Raw genomic sequence first — 5,790 nt, 5'->3', positions numbered from 1 at the left:
GTATATATATATATATATATATATATATATATGTACTTCATATCTTTGATTTATATGTGCAAGCCAATTTATTACATAATAGTAACTGATTTCTTAGTTATTTAATATACAAGACGTCTATCTTAACCTAAGTATGTATCTATTTAATAATTTTGAATCTTAAACATTTTCTAAATCTCAGGCCAAAAAAAAAAGAAAGAAATGAGAATAAACTCAAAAATCAATATTTATATCGAGCAAAAACCAAAATGACACAAAAAAGAGAAAAATATCGAAGATAGATAGGATTGGCACGTGAACGTAAACTTATCATAACCATAATTAAAATTTAAATTGCTAATCATAATATAAAACCGAGCTGTCATAGTTTCATTAACCAAATAGTAGGCATGATATTCTCCGGCCTAAACGTTAGGTTTTTATGCGATAAATAATTTTTGACCTAAAATATTTTAAAAATAAGATCAGTTCACTAGTAAACAAATTATGTAATTAACAAAAAAAAAATTAAAAAATTATTTAAGGGCCAGAAATATTAATTCGATCAATAATATAAATTTTATTTTCCATACGATATTTCTTAAATAATTTTCATATAAATTTTTAACCTGCGCAAAGCGCATGTCTTATCCTAGTAAAAGGTTATTAGTAGGCTCTACATACAGATTTTATTAAGGGAGAATTGAAAAAATGGGACACTTTGAACTTTGTTTGTCACAATAAGATTTCTCATATTTTTACCAATTTTGGACATGTATTACCCCCTTCTTTAATGGGAAAATAGTAAATTACATTTTAAAAATGTACAAAAATATGAAAACTATTGGAAACATAAGTATGACAATATATATGTTTAAACTTTTTTTACAAAAATTGGAATCATATTTTATTTTATCTTCTAGGTACAGTTAGAAAACTCATTCTGGTAATCTATCTAGTTTATATGTTTGATTTTAAGTTTTAAACATAGATATATCAAGGATATATACCGTAAACTAACATTTCTTGTATATTCTAGCACATATAGAATCAATTACGTTATAATCAAGAAAGATGTATGCGGTCAACCTACAGTTTGATAACGACATATAGCCACAACTCAATGATATACTTGACATAACTTGTTCTGCCTTTTACCTTATATGACGCCTACATGAAGAATACATTTTTCACCTCCTATACGGTGTTCTGGTTATGTAGTGTACATATTCTACGCAAATCGTAAAAATATGGAAACTTCCATATTCTGTTAAAGAAGTTTCCTAAATCTAAACTAAATCTTCCCTAAATATCTCATAGAATATTATCTCCCACGTTTTTTCTCCTTCTCCCACGATCTTTTCTCTCGTTGTTTGTGTTTCTCTCTTCTTGATCAACATAGTCATCTCTTTTCTCTATCAATACAACATGATTCTAATCTATGTTAAATCTGGTGAATGGATGTCTAGTTGCAGTGATGAGTGGAGTTTCGTGGTTGACAAAGAAAGACGTTGTCGAATGGTAACATTAGAAACTACTGCTACGTTGAAGCAGCTCAAGATCATGGTGTGTGAAGATTACGGGGTGGACCATAATGTCGTTAATACTGACTCATCATAATCATAATAGCCAATTATTGGCTTTAAAGCATTGCAAGTTCTCAAAATGTCTCAATATAAAGCTCATGTACACCAACACACTGATTAAGATGATAGAACTAATAAAGCAACCAAGCAAACACCACATTCAGTTTTTTTCGATCTTATTTCTCATATTCTTAGACAATGCGCAATGTACTTGTGAGATTATTATTGACAATCATCATTGTCCCATTGCATACTTCTGGGTCCACGATCGGGCAGTGCTCTCGTACTTGACACCGGTCTGTCTTGTAGGTGTGAGCTATTTCTGGAACCAAAGGATCATCAGGGTTTGGATCTGTCAGCAATGAACATATAGACAGAAGAACCTGTAGAAAACCAACACCAACCTGTTTTAGCACTTGAGAATATGAAAATTAAAGAATCTCAGTTTATCCACGAAAGTATATTCAAGCAAGTCACTCATGTAAAATATAAATGGAAATCCAGATGTCATGTCATCAATATTGATAAGGAAGACCTTGATTAGAAGGTAACTCCTAATAAAAGAGATAGCCCCTCGAGAATCACTGAGCTAATACCAAAATATAAGCTCAATCTTTGGCCAAAACGAATAATCACAACAGAGGAGGTGGGTAAAGACGTGACTGTAACATATCATCACCGACATGACCTAAACAACAATCATCAATTTCATTAGAACCAAAATAACTCATACTGTAACATAAAAACACATTCACTATCTACTGATGATACAGAGTGTGAAGCGAAGAGAAAGAAGAGACTGTCTGACGAAATCGTAGAGAACAAATCACCATTAGAGACGAAATAAAAAGGAGGAAAGACGAAAAACGAGATTAGAGACGAAATAATTGATGATTTCCGATAAAGAAACAAGTATTCTCTGCTCACCTTAAATCACCATTGATAGGGGTTGAAGGTACGTTGGAGAAGAAGATGAAAGGGAAAAGGAAATTAGGGTTAAACGAATTGTTTTAACTCTTTCGTGGATTTCTATTAATATTCTTTTTTCTGTTTTTATTTTTCCCTTTTTAATAAAACTTAATCAATTACAAAATATTAAGATTAATTAAGTTAATTGAAGGATATAATGGTATTAAAGAGAATATAAATCTTAGTTACCTAAATAATCTTCTACAAATTCTATTGGGACAAATCTTAGTTAAAAGTGTCTCTTTTTTCCAATTTTCTCTTTTATTCTTTTATTAATTGGTTGCCTTATAGTATTGAAATCTGTATTTTCCCATTTTCTAATGCATCTCATTTTGGAGAAAAAGATGTTCCTCATTTATTTGTACTAGTTGTTTGTCCGGGCTACGCCCGGGATTTTTTGTTCTATAATTTAATTATTTTTCTATTACAGTTTTTATTTGAATATAAATGTACATATATACATTAGAATTTATTATAAAAATTTAAAACTATTTATATTATATTCTTTGTCTAGTAATTTGAAATGTTAGAACTCATAGTTTTTTGTGCGTTCTTTATTTCAAATTATAGATGTAATGTGTATGAGTTAGAAATTAACTAAACATTAATTTAAAACATAATATAAAATGTAATTTTATTGGTTAAATTTTTGAGATATATTTAATTATAAAGTTTATGCATAGATAATTAATATTTAATATATTTTAATATGTATGAAAAATATTAAAACTTATATTTTTCAAAAAACAGAGGCTGTATATCTTTTGAATATATTTTACTACTAATCTAATTTATTACATATTTGAGTGTTAAATATTATTGTTTATACTGTAAATTAACTCACTAATTGTGTTAAAGTTTAGTTTATTTATTTAGTAATTGGAACTCACCGGAAACTGGCTTAGTTCTGGAGAAGGGAAATTATATGATGGTAAATGTGGTTACATCTTTGAAGTTGAGCTATATTGTTTAATAATGTGTAGTTGTATTGAAATGAAATTTGGTTTGAAGATAATAAGTCATATACAATTTAGGAGGTTATTTGCCTATTACGTATTAGCTGTAAACTTTGTTGGTGGAGAAGATTTTGGTGATTGTGATAGGTACTGAGGAGGAAAATGAGATTATTACTGGGATGAGCATTCGTATTGATCTAATGGGATGTAAGTTATTCTATTAATCCGAAGACTAATTTTAAACATGTTCTAAATTTTTTTTTGAAAAACAGAGCTTAGTTGATTAGATACAAAATTTTGAAAACAAAACACATACACTAACATGACGGACGGTAGTAATGAGTTTTGAGTCATAATTCATTAATATGCGAAATTTAAAAAAGCTCTGGTGTAGTTTGTGGGAGTTGACATGAGGGTCATAGACTCCATTACTTGAGATTTTACTCAATGCATGTCAGAGAGCCCATGTTCCAGAACTGTTAGCTTCTCCGCACTCCGCAGTCATTTCGGGAACAACAGGTCGAGCACTTGGCAGAGCTACCTCGCCTCTGTTTTTTTCAACCATCCCATGCCTATCAATCAAGCCTTATGCTGGTCATAGGAACACCAATCTACACATCATGAGAGGTATTTGTTGTTACAGATGCAGCTCCCAGCATATCAGCGATGGGGTTGTCATTACCTTCCTGCGCAGACACCAGAGCACTCTTTTTTTTTCCTTGTTGATTTTTATTTTGTTGCATTTTCTTCCCAACCCGCAAGTATCATACACTACAATTCTTCCCTCTGTTGAGAAACCAGATACAATACAAAAATCAATTAACAAATGAACTTTAAAGATTAAAATCCCATGAAGGGGATGATTATTTGCCTTTTTCTTTGGAGAGACAGCTGATTGTTTGTTGAAATCCTTCAGCAGCAAGTGTGTCTTTCATGTACATCGCGGCAGCTGTAACTTCATCATGTGTTTCTTTCCATGTCAATCCTTGTGTTATCTGCATTCAAAGCGTTGCAACTTTAGAAATTTAGTATCAGACGCGAAAGAAAGTGGAGGATATATAATGTCTATATACCTGTGAAAAGAAGCCAGCCTTTGCCAATGTTGATAGACACATCGTCATCCTCCTCGAGATATTGGTATCAGACCAGCAACCTTAAAAAGTACACCTAAAGAGTTAGCTTTGGCAAAATAATCTCTTGAGACTTTAGATTGATGGTAAACCATTCTTAATTCATTTGACCTTCTCCATTAATACAGAGGAAACCTCTGATGCTTCAGAAACTCCTTCCCCTTGGTCACTATTTTCTCAAGATGCTTTGTATGCCTTCGCCTCTTTTATCACCTCAACATCTTCAACATTTTCTTTTGGTAGTTGTGTTATGAAACTCCATCTGAAGAAACAAAAGAATAATTTATTCCAATCTAGGACACACTACGCTAATCAAACAAACCACTTATCCTCACACGCTTTTACAGACATTCTTTCTTGTCAGCCTCAGGAATTATTCGCGCTCTCAACATACTGACAGTTTATATCCCAAACAAAGAGAGTATGAAAATAGGTATCAGAATAATTGTTTTGTATACTTAGTGTTCAAATATGTAGACTCATTTTACTTACAAATGCGGTAGTAGAAACGCCAATGCACGGCCAAGTTTGAAAAGATCATCATGCTGTTCAAGAACTCTAGCTCTGACCGGTTTTGTACTTATATGGCTGTTGGCATGGTCATCTCTTGGAGCGACACTTATCCTCTTTGCCACCTTTAAAATCCTTAATCCTTGTAAACTCTTTTTCTTCTTGATTTCTTCAAGCAAGCATACTCCAATACAATCAAAAGTTAAACTATTATGGTACAAAGTACCACTGAGACCTTTGACCGCAACAGTATAAATACATAGTGAAATTATAACATAATGTTGCAAGATTTTGTGACACAGCGTCCAAGACATGAGCTAACTACGTTTCACAAAAGCCACAACACGAAGTTTCAAAAAGCAGAAGCTAGAGTGTGAAAATAAAATAAAAGCTTCATATCATCATCCCATAAGAAAGTAATGAAAGTATTGCAATAATTTTTAGTTGCATAGTAAGCAGACACAAAAGTGAGCACATTTCTGCTCCTTCTCTTAATTGTCTACAAAGCAAAAAAAAAATAAACTGATATGACCAATTGTGATCGGCTGATTGGTCACCAAAGTCCTTTGGTTCGTATAGCCAGACAATAAATTAGATATAGTCTAGAGTTAATAAAAAAGCCTGAGAATTAGACAATGAATTAGGTTCGGTCAAAATCCA

At 31.8% G+C, this 5,790-nt stretch overlaps 1 long non-coding RNA gene across 3 annotated transcripts; it reads right to left on the bottom strand.

Annotated features, from left to right (window-relative positions):
* Window positions 1–1,574: 1,574 nt before the first annotated feature.
* LOC125608749 lies at window positions 1,575–2,543 on the bottom strand. 3 transcript variants are annotated; one of them, XR_007339409.1, is made up of 3 exons: window positions 2,493–2,531; window positions 2,101–2,253; window positions 1,575–1,948 (listed from the first exon to the last, which is right to left on the bottom strand). It is a non-coding gene; the product is annotated as an uncharacterized LOC125608749 (long non-coding RNA). The 3 variants fall into 3 exon arrangements; XR_007339408.1 differs by lacking the exon at window positions 2,101–2,253 and having other exon boundaries at window positions 2,493–2,543; XR_007339407.1 differs by lacking the exon at window positions 2,493–2,531 and having other exon boundaries at window positions 2,101–2,385.
* Between the last annotated feature and the right edge of the window lie 3,247 nt (window positions 2,544–5,790).

Source organism: Brassica napus, chromosome A5 (genome assembly GCF_020379485.1).
Source record: "Brassica napus cultivar Da-Ae chromosome A5, Da-Ae, whole genome shotgun sequence".
NCBI classification, from domain to species: Eukaryota; Viridiplantae; Streptophyta; class Magnoliopsida; order Brassicales; family Brassicaceae; genus Brassica; species Brassica napus.
This window is presented reverse-complemented; position numbering and strand designations above follow the sequence as displayed.